The sequence below is a fragment of the Gopherus flavomarginatus genome, chromosome 6, assembly GCF_025201925.1.
Source record: "Gopherus flavomarginatus isolate rGopFla2 chromosome 6, rGopFla2.mat.asm, whole genome shotgun sequence".
Classification (NCBI taxonomy): Eukaryota; Metazoa; Chordata; order Testudines; family Testudinidae; genus Gopherus; species Gopherus flavomarginatus.
Window position 1 is genome coordinate 43454158 of NC_066622.1, and position 14412 is coordinate 43468569.

At 44.8% G+C, this 14412-nt stretch overlaps 1 protein-coding gene across 4 annotated transcripts in view; it reads left to right on the forward strand.

The window, feature by feature from the left end:
• The window catches only part of SFMBT1 (Scm like with four mbt domains 1), a 135302-nt gene that overhangs the window by 50643 nt on the left and 70247 nt on the right, over window positions 1–14412 (forward strand). The gene's annotated exons all lie outside the window — the stretch shown is intronic.

Below are 14412 nucleotides of genomic sequence, written 5' to 3' on the forward strand. Positions count from 1 at the left end.
TGTTGCTGTGTAGATATCTGGATCTCCTGCCTTAATTAAATGGAGCACAGAACTATGAGAAGGTTGAAAACAAACTTATAAGACCTCTTCTGACTCATTAGACAAAAATCCCAATTATTACTGAGGAACTCTTGTCCCTTCTAAATATTTGCCTAATTACCAGTAACAGGCTGCAAGTGAGTGACTTTTTTTAGTGTGAATAAACAGCAGGTCATGATTGGGGCCTAATTTGGAGAGTTTTTTAAAAATGAATCAGCCTTTGAATGTGGCCAGCTTTCCCCAATAGTAATGCCAAAGTTTTCCGAGTATAGGGACCTAAAGTTGCACTATTGAATCCTTATTTAGAAAGCTGAAAAGTATCCAGTTCTTCAGAAGTATTGAGCATGTAACAGCTCCCATTGAAGTCAGCTGAATCTGCTGAGTGCTTAGCACGCTTGAAAATGTGGCCGCCTTTTTTAGGCTTTAGTAGCCAAACTTTGTTCCTGTTTTTGAAAATCCTGACTGAAGGTTAGGTTGAACCCTTAATGTTTATCATTACAGAGGTAGCCACATTTAAACATGACACCAAACTCAGACCTGGTACAACAACTGCAAATATATCCGTGACTGACCAGATCAGTGTGTGTCCTGAGGTCTACATGGCTACATGCTAGTTGCTCCTCTACTTCAGCAACTTAGATGCAAAAATTTTTTGTGTGGGAGTTACCTGGTTTAAGTGTATAGTTTGTGGTTTAAAAGCTGTTCTGAGAAGTGGTGAAATGTTACCTTTGCGTTTTGATTGAAATAGTATTTAGTGCAGAGCAGGAAGGAAATAAGTAGGAGTATGTGTTTACATGTTAAAGCATCGTAAAATCAAGTCACCAGTGTACATTCCATACATGCAATTATTTTTTCCGCCTTGATACTTCACTGCTTGGATTTAGCGACCTTCAGGAGAAGCAGCAATTTGCCTAGGATTTTCTGGAAGGAGTAATTTGATTTCAGGGGATGAATTAGGTAGATATTGCACATTCATGTTTCCTTTACATGACTTAAAAGCCCTGTTTCAATATTTTATTGAATGTATTTTGTATATTGTGCGAGAACTTGGGAATTGACAAAGAGGACACACTGGAATGAATCAAGCCATATCACAATGTTATAGAGCAGAGGTGGGGAAACTACAGCCTATGGGACCCTCCTGCCTGGCCCCTGAACTCCTGCTGCGGGAGGCTCACCCCCAGCCCCCCCCCCCCCGTTCCCCCTCCCCCACAGCCTCAGTTCACTGCACCGCAGCACAAGGTTCTGGGCGGCAGGGTGGCGAGCTCCTGGGGCAGCGCAGCTGCAGAGCCCGGGCCTGACCTGGTGCTCTGTGCTGTGCAGTACGTGGCTGGCTCCAGCCGGGCAGTGCAACTGCAGCACCGCCAGCCACCGGCGCTCCAAGCAATGCGGTAAGGGAATAGGGGGTTGGATAGAGAGCAGGTCAGGGGAGTTCAGAGTGGTGGTCAGGGGGCACGTTGTGGATGGGGGTGGGATGGTCAGAGGGCAGGGAACGGGTTGAATGGGGGCAGTTGTCCCAGGGGGGCAATCAGGAAGGGGGGGGTTGGATGGGGCTGTGGGGGGCAGTCAGGGGCAGGGGTTGTGGGGGCGGTCAGTGAGAAGGGGTGGTTGGATGGGGCAGAGGTTCTTGGGGGCTGTCAGGGAACAGAGGGGTTTGGATGGGCCAGGAGTCTGGGGGGGCTCTCAGGGGGCCAGAACTGTGTGGGGGAGGGGGAGTGGATAGGGGGTGAGGGCTGGACCACACACCCCTCCCCTAACCGGTTCTCCATACAATTTCCAAAACCTGATGTGGCCCTCAGGCCAAAAAGTTTGCCCACCCCTGTTAACAGAGGCATATAGCAGAACTCCATAGTTAAGACCTCACTGACCTTTGCACTTAAAGTGGAACTAAAATCATTCACACTGACTTTAGTCTCCAAATGTAGCACAATAACCGTTCAAAAAAAATCTGAATTTTCTGTTGTTAATAATCTTTCTGTGATCTTTATGCTCCAGAGCATTTATGTATAAACAAATGTTGTGGTGCTATTAGGAACAATAGCAGCAGTTACTGGGGAAAATGTCACTTACTATGAATCCCGATTTAATGCTGTACTTCTTTGAAAATACAGCAGCTTTTCTTCTTTCATTTCCTAGAAGGCATGTAACCAGTATATCTTATTGAAAAACAAACCAACAAACAAAAACTTTTATATGTTCTTTTGTTAAAATATTGAATCGATTAGTATTTTCCTTCATAATGGTGTCAGCTTGAGTGTGTTGTACTTAGAGAAAAGCAACACTTGATTTGGAGGAATGTATTTAACAGTTTGTTGACAATGGAAGTGTACTCTCTCCATGTTGTAAATTGGGCATGTCTTTGTCATTTTAAATCTTAAAGCTATCCATTTGCCTGGTCCATGAACTGTGGGTGCCTTGTAAGCTCTGTGATATGACTCGGGTCACACCTTGGCCTCACGTTGTCTTTTAGTTGTGCCTTCTCTGTTCTGCATTTCCAGGGTGAAGAGCCAAATTGATTGCAGTAACCATTTAAACAAGTTTTAGGTTTAGTCCAAGCATGCACTTGATATATAGAAGAAGTGAAGGAAATGGATAGTTCAAGGTGCTGTTAGTGTAATTGGAGCTGTTCATTTCTAGTTTGTGCTGACAGCAACCAAATTTTCTTAACTCTGATGCTAATTTCAGTGGCCTATGATAGGGATCTTAATCAAGTTTAAATTGGACAGTTGTCCGTATCATAGGCACCACAGTTGACACTAACTGGAGAATCTCATTAGATGTCAAGGATTCAGTGAGGGAGGGAGACTGCATTAGGTTTTTTTGCCCTTACAGGTGGCCTTTTCGCAACATGATGCGTGTTGATGGGGTGCTGTGAAGAAACTAGCCTATTCTTTTTTTCACATAGAGGACATCAGTTTTCAGGACTATCAAGATGGCACTTTGATCCAAAAGCAAATTCTCTTACTTTTTTTTTTTTTTTTAAAGAACATGAATGTATTATCCTTATTTCAGTTGCTTGGAATCATGCTCTGATGTAGGTAATAAGACTTCATTGAATATAGAACTGATTAAATCTGCTTTTTATGGTTTCTATATATCTGCTGAACAATCCCACAAAAGTGCACTTTGTAGCCCTTTCTGCTGTAGTAGCAAGCTGAGAGAGACTGCTTAAAAACCTTACAACTCTGGCTGTTGTACCAACCAGGCAATCACTTGCTGCTCATCTACAGAAACGATTAGAGAATTGCTGTTCCCAGATGGCAAGATACAAGTAATTTTTTTAATTTAAATTTTAACACATTTCTTAAACATCAGTTATTTGGCCAGCATTTCCCTTGAATGTATTTTTCTGAAGAATATAATTTCTGCTTGGGGAAACAAGTAGGAAATATGAGAAGGCTTTTTGGGTACCCTGTTTATGTGTATTGTTCATTGGTTCTCAAATTTCAGTCGGTCAGTAACTGAAGTAATAGAAGAGGAAGCATGGTCTAGTGTGCACAAGGCTGAGAGTGAGGAACTCCTTTATTCTAATACCGGCTTTAATACTGCCATCGCCATCCTTCTCGTCTCCCTCTCACTGAGTGAGAAGATTGGTCCGAGCAGCTGCGAGATGGACAGCCCAGTAAGAAGATGAGGGAGTGCATGCCTAGGAATGCAAGGCTAGGTTCCTCCTCCAACTCCAGCTGGAGAGCCAGGAGTGGATTGGCCCCGGCTCCCTTCATCATTAATTTAAACCTCTGCCTGAGCCTCTTGCTCCTCTTTAGCTTCCCTGTAGTAGTAGTACAGGAGCTGTATTTTTAGAATGTTGTGGGTCTGGCCTGTTTTGGGGGTCAAGAAGGAATGTTTTTTTTCCTGTTGGGGCCAAATCGGCAGACCTGGTGCATTTTTTTCACTTGCAGCATAATGGAGGAACAGTTTGGTTAATGTTAATTTCTGCATCCTTCTCCTACTTAAGATTTTGTAGCAATGCTCAGTTGCTGTTTGTAGGTGTTGTCCAGTGTGGAGAAGGGCCAATAAGGTCAGCCTCCAGAAGTATGAGACCTGGGATTTTGCTGGTGGACTTCGCCTGTGGATATGTCTACACTTCCAGCGAGGAGTGTGATTCCTAACTTGAAATGTACTTGCACTAGACCTGATAGAGCTGGCATGCTGAAAATGGAATGTAGCCGCCAGTGAGTAGCCACCCTGAGGATTTGCATAGGATCTTAGATGTGTGTGCACTCAGGGCCACTAGCCCCTCTGACAGTTTGCCCCACCATAGCTACAATCTCTTTTTAGCATGCTAGCTCAACCAGAGCTAATGGAAGAATATCTTCTTGAGTTGGAAATCACTCGTGGGGGTGGGGCAGAGGATTCAAAAGTGAGTTGAGCCCTAGAGGTGGGCTTAGGACAGTTATGGGTTATATGATGGGACTCCTGTTACCACTGTACTGGACCCACTTAAATGCCTGGTATGTGGGAAGTGGGTCATTTAGTGTCCGTTCCCACTGTTTAAGCTAGTAAAATCAAAGCCTGTAACTTAAATCCATCCCTGTGTCAGTTTTCATTCACCTGCATATCCTGATGAATGGCTTGTTGAATGGTCTTAAGTAAATCACTTTATATACTCCTTACCTCGGTACCCAGTCTGTAAGAATGGCCTCACAATCTGCTTCATATGTGGATTGTGAGGTTTAGCTAGATAACTTTACATGAGTTTAAATTTAACGTTTATTCTTGACTTGTGCCAGTTCGACAAGTCACAGATTAAGGATCCTGAGTTCAGGTGGAAAGGTATAAATAGCAGAAGTAACTGGACTCCTAGTCAGGGGAAAAAACAGTTTGTGTGTATGTATCAGAATGAAGGAAGATGAATGCCATACATGTGTATCAGCAGTGTTGTTTTTTAAATAGATTCTCAATTTTTTGCTTTAAGATGTGAGTAACTGTAACCAGAAGCCTTAGTTTTAGATAAGGACAAAAACACATGTTCGTTTTGTGTCTAAAAGGCTTTCATGGATGGTAACTGACCTGGTGAAAATTTAATTTTCACTGGAAACACTTATAGTACAAAAAAATTATATGTGGCCAGAGTACTTCATCCTTCTGAGATTATTTTTTTGTATAATATCAGCAGTATATTTCTCCTGGCATAAGAACAAGTTCCGTACCCCAAGAACTTAATATTGAAATGTATATAAATAGTTAACTGGTTGTTTATGATTTAACTAAACTACAGGTAAATATTGAATTCCATATAGTTTTTTTGGGGGAAGAGGTTAGTGTATTCACTAATGAGCCCTGAGGACTTGCCATAAACAGGGGTATTTGCATGGTACCATCTTATCTTTTGTCTGTTTTTATAGCATACTCAATGCCATAGTATGAGTGCTGGATCTGTAGTTGTGCAGCACGCTGTGTGCTGGCTGGCTGTTCTTCAGACCAGAAGTGGTTGCATTTCAGTTGTGGTTTTACAAGTATAGTTTATGAAGGACTCTGGAATCTTCTGGATGAAAAGAATTGTGCTATATAGTGTAAGCTTTAATTAGTGTACTGTGCTATATAGTGTAAGCTTTAAATAGTGTGCTCTGGAATCTTCTGGATGAAAAGAATTGTGCTATATAGTGTAATCTTTAATTACTGCTTATTATTATGGCCGGTCCGATTCACCAAACAAGATCACTGCCATTTTTTCCCCCTACTTGTGTGAATTTCCCCGGAAGTGTATTAGGGAAAGGTTTGTGTTTATCAGAGACAACATTCTTGCGTGCAGGGGCTTCTTCCTAGGCTGCCTGTGCCGACTTGTCATTTTCATACAATTATTCCTCTTTTCAGGAATTTCTATCCCTGAATACCAGACCAATTCCTTGTAAAACAAATGTCAGTTCATGAGGGTGTTGGAATTCTTGAATTACTACTTACTTTATATATTTCAGAGGCTAAACCCCTGCTGATGTCTCTTTTGCCATTTTCTCAAAATTTAAAGAAGTTTGGAGTCTACAAGTTCCACTTGTAGAATGGAAATATTTAAACAAAGGAGTCTTCCTGGGTGAGGGGAGAAATCACTGCATGTTGGTCACTATTCTCTGGTCCTTTTTAGATCCCCTCTCAGCAGTGACAGGGATAGCAGAGGCCCTCAATCAGTCTGGGAGGAGGCTTTTTCTCTTTCGGCACTCTCACCCATTCCTCCTTCTGTAGGCCTGGCTAGTTTACACCTGTGTATCCATTGATCCCTTGAGTTAAAGGCCCTATTCAGCTGCATTTGCAACCAGCTTGGATCTGCTTGTGTATTGATAAGAAACGTGTTGTGCTCAGTACTTTGCCGTATACAAATCCTTTTATGTTACATACCATCCTTCTCACTGAGGCCCATAGTGTTTCTCATCTCATAATAAAACAGGCCATCTCTGTTACTTGTGCATGGTAGACTGCAGTGGTGCTAGTACAGGAGGATTTTCAAAAGATTAGTTAAAAGTGAAGCTGGTTACTTGCCATAAGCCTCAGGGTCACTTGGATTGAGTTGGACCTGCAAGTACTGAGATAGGTATTCTCTGCACGGTGTACTTCAGTGATATACACATGGCCCATGGCAATATATGCTGAATATAAACTCTGTCGTCTATACTCTGACTATCTTTATATCTGATGTTATGCTAGCAGATCTAGGTTTAGTTCTCTGTGTAAAGGTGGACATAGTATACCTCTTCTGAGACTGGGGGAGGAATTGAATATTTGAACTATCAGTTTAACACTGGTAAAGGACACTTCAAACATCTAACTTTTATGTGAAGGGTTTTCAGAGAGAGAGAGGCAACAGGGATACCATTGCCATGTCTAGCTTTTCAGAGAGGGGGATGAACTTGAGTAAAAGAGGTCATTTACAGTTCATTATAATGCCCACTATGCTACTTTATGGGAGACCACCTAGAGTCCTGCTTCCTCATTTTTCAGTGGCAAAAATGCTCTGATGCACCTCTATGCTGATATAACACGACCCCGATGTAACACGAATTTGGATATAACGTGGTAAAGCAGTGCTCGCGGCGGGGGGGGTGCTGTGTGCTCTGGCGGATCAAAGCAACTTCAATATAATGCGGTTTCACCTATAATGTGGTAAGATTTTTTGGCTCCCAAGGGAAGAGTTATATTGGGACAGAGTTGTAATTCTATGTGAACTTTTCTATTTGCTCTGTTGCATTGGTGCCTGTAAGTTTGATTTCTCATAACAGTGCATGAGCTCAGTGTAATACTCCATATAGTGAGAGTCCAATGTTGACCCAAACTGATTCATCACCTTTCAATACTCTATGCAAACAAGCTTAATGCTTCTTGCGTTCACTGTTGAATGACGTTTGTTTTGATTTTGCAATAAAGATTTCTTTTAATGGGGAGGGGGAAAGAGATATGCATAGCCTGTCAGTGGAATAAGCAGTTCAGGATGTGGGTCACAGAAAAATGTGGTTGGTTCAGAAACTTTTGAATGACTAGACTGCATCTCAAACGCTGTCTTCTGGTTTCTGTGGATTTCAGGATTACTACTTCTTGCAGAGGATGGAATTCTGGTTAATATGATAAATGTGTTCCTATATCTCTTCAGTCTGCCCTCATTCTTTGTAAAGGCACCGATGTAATAAGCTGAAGATAAGTAACAGTGCTACTCTAAGTGAATGTCCCGCTTTCCTGGTACCATATTTCTTTAATTTCTGGTCCTCAACCTTTTATTTTAATGAATGACTTTCAAGATTTCTGAGCTAGAAGGTTGAGGTGTGGTTTCACCAGTGATAGTTAATAAGGCTGTGGTACTTCTGGGAAGCAAAGAGGGTCTTCTCTCTGTAGAGGGGGAATACAGAACAGAACTAAGGAGCTAACTTCTGCTGTAAGCAGAACTAGGTCTGGTACACTTCTTTGGCTTTCAGTGATCTAAAGTGCTTTACAATAGTTGGTTAGCGGTACAAACAACATTTGGAAAGATCATTAAGTGGTCCGCAGAGACCCTCATCAATTTTCAAGTGGTCCACAGAAAAAAAAGTTTTGAGAACCACTGAATTAAGCAGTAATGAAACTAAGATAGGTCTGATATCTTCATTTCTTTTCTTGGGTTTGAAGAAATAGATTCTGCATATGATGCCACTTCCGTGTCCAAGAATCTGCCTCTCAGCAGTGCAGCTACTTTCATGACACTATGGGTATGTCTACACTACAGGATTATTCCGATTTTACATAAACCGATTTTGTAAAACAGATTGTATAAAGTCGAGTGCATGCGGCCGTGCTAAGCACATTAATTTGGTGGTGTGCGGCCACGTACCGAGGCTAGCGTCGATTTCCAGAGCATTGCACTGTGGGTCGCTATCCCGTAGCTATCCCATAGTTCCCGCAGTCTCCTCCGCCCCTTGGAATTCTGGGTTGAGATCCCAGTGCCTGATGGGGCAAAAAACATTGTCGTGGGTGGTTCTGGGTACAGCCTCACCCCTCCCTCTGTGAAAGCAGCAGACAACCATTTCGCGCCTTTTTTCCTGGCTGAACTGTCTAAACGCCATAGCACAGCAAGCATGGACCCTGCTCAGCTCAAGACCACAATCGTGGACGTTGTAAACACCTCGCGCATTCTCGTGCAGTCTATGCTGAACCAGGACCTGCAAAGCCAGGCGAGGAGGAGTCGGCTACGGCAGAGCGGTGACGAGAGTGATGAGGACATGGACACAGAATTCTCTCAAACCGCGGGCCCCTGCACTTTGGAGATCCTGCTGGTAACGGGGCAGGTTCTAGCCATTGAACGCTGATTTTGGGCCTGGGAAACAAGCACAGACTGGTGGGACCGCATAGTTTTGCAGGTTTGGGACGATTTGCAGTGGCTGCGAAACTTTCGCATGCATAAGGGCACTTTCATGGAACTTTGTGACTTGCTTTCCCCTGCCCTGAAACGCCATAATACCAAGATGAGCGCAGCCCTCACAGTTGAGAAGTGAGTGGCAATAGCCCTCTGGAAGCTTTCAACGCCAGACAGCTACCGGTCAATCGGGAATCAATTTGGAGTGGGAAAATCTACTGTGGGGGCTGCTGTGATGCAAGTAGCCAAAGCAATCATTAAGCTGCTGCTATGAAAGGTTGTGACTCTGGGAAATGTGCAGGTCATAGTGGATGGCTTTGCTGCAATGGGATTCCCTAACTGTGGGGGGGCGATAGATGGAACCCATATCCCTATCTTGGCACAGGAGCACCAGGGCACCCAGTACATAAACCGCAAGGGGTACTTTTCCATGGTGCTGCAAGCATTAGTGGATCACAAGGGATGTTTCACCAACATTCACGTGGGATGGCCAGGAAGGGTTCATGATGCTCACGTTTTCAGGAGCACTACGCTGTTTAAACGGCTGCAGCAAGGGAATTACTTCCCAGACTAGAAAATAACAGTTGGGGATGTTGAAATGCCTGTAGTTATCCTGGGTGACCCAGCCTACCGCTTGATGCCATGGCTCATGAAACCATACACAGGCAGCCTGCACAGTAGTCAGGAGCTGTTCAACTACAGGCTGAGCAAGTGCAGAATGGTGGTACAATGTGCATTTGGCCGTTTAAAGGCGTGCCGGTGCACATTACTGGCTCGCTCAGACCTCAGACAAACCAATGTCCCCATTGCTATTTCTGCTTGCTGTGTGCTCCACAATCTCTGTGAGAGTAAGGGGGAGACCTTTATGGCGGGATGGGAGGCTGAGGCAAATCACCTGGCCGCTGATTACACGCAGCCAGACACCAGGGCAATTAGAAGAGCACACCACGAAGCGCTGCGCATCAGAGAAGCTTTGAAAACGAGTTTCAACATGGGCCAGGGTATGGTGTGACTTGTGTTTGTTTCCCCTTGATGAGCCCCCCCCTTGATTGACTCATTCCCTGTAAGCCACCCACCCTCCCCCTTTGATTACAGCTTGCTTAAGGAAATAAAGTCACTATTGTTTAAAAATCATGTATTCTTTATTAAAAAGTCATTATAAAAAGAGGGAGAGAACTGACAAGGTATCCTGGGTGTGGTTTGGGAGAAGGGAAGGAAAAGGCCACTAAAAATATTTCAAAGTAATGACAGCCTTTTGGTTGGGCTGTCCACGGGGGTGGAGTGGGCGAGTGCACGAAGCCTTCCCCCACGCATTCTTACACGTCTGGGTGAGGAAGATATGGAACATGGTGAGTGGTGATGGTGGTTACATGGGCTGCAGCGGCACTCTGTGACCCTGCTGCTGTTCCTGAAGCTCCACCAGATGTCGGAGGATGTCTGTTTGATCACGCAGCAGCCCCAGCGTTGCATCCCGCCACCGCTGATCTTCCTGCCTACACCTCTGATCTTCCTGCCGCCACCTCTCATCTTGAGCATCTCTCCTCTCCTCACGTTCACTGGCATCTTTTCTGTAATTTGATACCACGTTCTTCCACTCATTCAGATGAGCTCTTTCATGGCGGGTTACTTCCATGATTTCCGAGAACATTTCGTCTTGCGTCTTTTTTTTCCTCTGCCTTATTTGAGATAGCCTTCGGGATTGAATGGGGAGGCTTGAAAAATTTGCATCTGCATGAGGGACGTAAAAAAGGGAGAGAAGCATTTAAAAAGATACATTTTACAGAACAATGGTCATACTCTTTCACGGTGAACAACACTATTCACCTTACGTAGCACATGTGATTTCACTACAAGGTCACATTTTGCATCTTAATATTGAGTGCCTGCGGCTCTGGTGTTACAGATCTCACAGACGCAGGTCCAGGCAGCAGAATTCAGGTTGCATGTGGCCATGGTAAGCCATTGTCTTCCAGCTTCTGCAGCCTTCATATACACAGTGCCCTCCTTTCCCAAATACCAAGCAAAGCCCGTTCAGTGCTGCTTCTTTCCTGTTTACATGCAGCAGCAGAAACCACCCCCTATCCAATTCTCTGGGATGATCGCTTTACCCCTCCCCCCACCGCATGGCTGGTATCATGGAACATCACTGCTTATCACCCCCCTCCCCCCCCACTGCGTGGCTGGTAGCAGGGAAGATCCCTGCTAGCCAAACGCGAAAAAGCTCAGTGCCATTACCCCCCTCTCCCCTCCCCCCGCTTAGCTCCCTGCAAGGAAGGATTTCTTTTAAGCAACAGGCAAACAGGCCAGTAGGAATGGCCATCTCTGTCCCCTTAATTAAATTCCTGAATTTCAACCAGATTACCATGAACAATATCACTCTCCTGAGGATAACACAGCGAGATAAAGAACGGATGTTGCTTGAATGCCAGCAATCACCGGGACCATATGCAGTTAGGCTTTGTCATACAATGATACCAGATTACATGCTACATGCATGGTGTGGTCAAGTGTCCTACCATGGTGGATGGAATAAGGCTGCCTTGCCCAGAAACCTTCTGCAAAGGCTTTTGGAGTACCTCCAGGAGAGCTTCATGGAGATGTCCCTGGAGGATTTCCGCTCCATCCCCAGACATGTTAACAAACTTTTCCAATAACTGTACTGGCCGCGAATGCATCCCAAGTCCTCAGGGCAAATCAATCATTAAAAACGCTTGCCTTTAAACCATGTTTTATATTTACAAAGGTACACTCACCAGAGGTCACTTCCATGGCTTCATTGTCTGGGGTACTGGCTTGGGTGGGCTGGGAGGGTAATTCTGTCTGAGTGAGAAAAAGCTCCTGGCTCTTGGGGAGAACGGAGTGCTGTGTGCTCTCTGCAAGCTCGTCCTCCTCTTCCTCCTCCTCATCTTCCGCATCCACAGAATCCTCAGCCATGGCTGAGATTACCACCCCCACCTTGGAATCCATGGACAGGGGTGGGGTAGTGGTGGCGGACCCCCCCTAGAATTGCATGCAGCTCAGCATAGAAGTGGCATGTTTTAGGCCCTGCCCCAGACCTTCTGTTTGCTTCTTTGGTTTTCTGATAGGCTTATCTGAGCTCCTTAACTTTCACTCTGCACTGCACTGAGTCCCTGGTGTGGCCTTTCTCCATCATAGCCTTGGAAATTTTTTCAAATGTTTTTTCATTTCGTCTTATGGAATGGAGTTCTGTTAGCACAGAATCCTCTCCCCATATAGCGATCAGATCCAGTACCTCCCGTGCGGTCCATGCTGGAGCTCTTTTTCGATTCTCCGGAGACTGCATTATTACTGTGCTGGTGAGCTCTCCACGCTGGCCAAACAGGAAATGAAGTTCAAAAGTTCGCGGGGCTTTTCCTGTCTACCTGGCCAGTGCCTCCGAGTTCAGATTGCTGTCCAGAGCGGTCACAATGGTGCACTGTGGGATACCGCCCAGAGGCCAATACCGTCGATTTGCTGCCACACACTAACCCTAATCCGATATGGTAATACCGATTTCAACGCTAGTCCTCTTGTCGGGGAAGAGTACAGAAACCGGTTTAAAGAGCCCTTTGTATCAATATAAAGGGCCTCGTTGTGTGGACGGGTGCAGCGTTAAATCGGTTTAACGCTGCTAAAATCGGTATAAACGCATAGTGTAGACCAAGCCTATGACTGTACATTCCCCACTGTACTAACAGCATCCACCTCAGACACCTATCACTGGCCAGACACACCACCTCATTGTTTTCCACCTATCCCCTCATTTTAAAAACGATGTTAGACCTCAAACACCAACCAATTTACTTTAATTCAGCATCCAACTTGGATTTCTTTTCATATTCAAGTGAGCCATCTGACTTTAATGAACTGAAATTGGTTTTAATGAACTGTAATTGGTTTTAATGCTGCTTCCAGTTGTTGCTATCTCACTGAACATTTCATGTGTCACAGAAAATGCAGTTCTAGAGTTCTAGGAAGGTTTGTAATCCGGAAATAAGTGCTGTATGTTGCAGTCTACTTCCAGAGACTGGGTTCTGTTCTGTCATTTGTAATCTCTTTGTTGGATGTCTAGGCTAGATTTAGCAAAGGGATATTTTACGAGTTTTGAACTTCATCTGCCTGTTGGTAATTCAGCTGCTTTCCAGTTCTGTGTTTTAAAAAAAAAAAAAAAAAAAACAGCAACAAAAATCAGTGCATCTTGCTAAATAAAGAGGACCTTACTCAGGCTTTACTAGGCAAAGCTCACATTAACTTCAGTAGGAGCTGTGGGTATTCAGCATCTCTTGGATAAAATAGTAGCCTGATTTAGGTGTTTACATGTTACTAGGTTCCTAAATTTAGGTGCCAAAATTTAAAAATATCAGCTTATACACGTTTTGGTATGTATTTTACTCTGTTTTAGTTGTGGAAGATACTCTGGAGAGCTGGGTAATATAAATTCTGAAAGTTTAATTAAATTAAACCAGGCCTGCACAACATGCGGCCTGGGGGCCGCATGCAGCCCACATGGGCTCACTGTGCGGCCCACGGGGGTTGAATAGGTGGGCTCGCTGTGTGGCCCTTGAGGGGTGAGTAGGAAAGCGGCGGGTGAGGGAGGGGGGCTGAAGAGGGAGGTGGGCAGTGGCAGGGGGTGAGGAGGCAAGCCGAGGGGGGCGGGCTGAGGAGGCGAGTGGGCGGGCAGTGGCAGGGGGTGAGTAGGCGAGCCGGGGGGGGGTGAGGGGCTGAGGAGGTGAGCAAGGAGTCAGTGGCTGACCTGTTCTACTGAACTGGTCTGGCTCCCATCCCCTCTCCAAAGGTTGCAACTGTCTGGAGGTGCTGCCTTCCACACCTTCCTCATTCACACCTCATTCATTCGACAGGGCAATTGATTACAAAGTTGGGGGAAGATCTTATTCTACTTCTAGCAAAAAGACATTTTTCTTTTACCTTAATTATTGTACCATAGGGGCCCGCTATAACATATTACCAAGGTTCAATACCGCTGTTTCGTGGGACAGCGCTGGGGAAGGAGAGTTTGTTTCTGCAAAGCGGGTGGTGCGGGGGGGGGGGGCCAGCCGTGAGGGGGGTGTTGTGTTTCAGGGGGGCTTGGCGGCACTGTGGGGGGTCTGCAGGGCCGGGAGGGTTCGTCTCTTTGGAGTAATATGACCCTCGCCGCTTTACGAGTTGTGCAGGCCTGAATTAAACCATCTTTGGGACTAGAGCTTCCAGGATCAGGAGTTATGGCTGCATTTCAAAGCATACGAGACTGTAGTGCTTAACAGCACTCCATCTGTGCAAAGGCCCCCTATTTAGTTTTGTACTGTGACCGTTTGTACACAGAAATGTATTACCAGTTTTTGCCAATCCCAAGGAATATATTGGCTTACAAGAAAATATGATAAATGTATTCTGTTTCGCACTCTATGGTAGAGTCAAAATATTTTATAGTTTTTCCATGGGGTAGCCTTATCTTCCGGCATCCCACACCACTTCAGACATATAGAGATAAATTATATGGTTTAGACGAAGTAGAAGCATTGTAGCAGGAATTTGCCATTTAAATAACATACATTAGCATGCTGAAT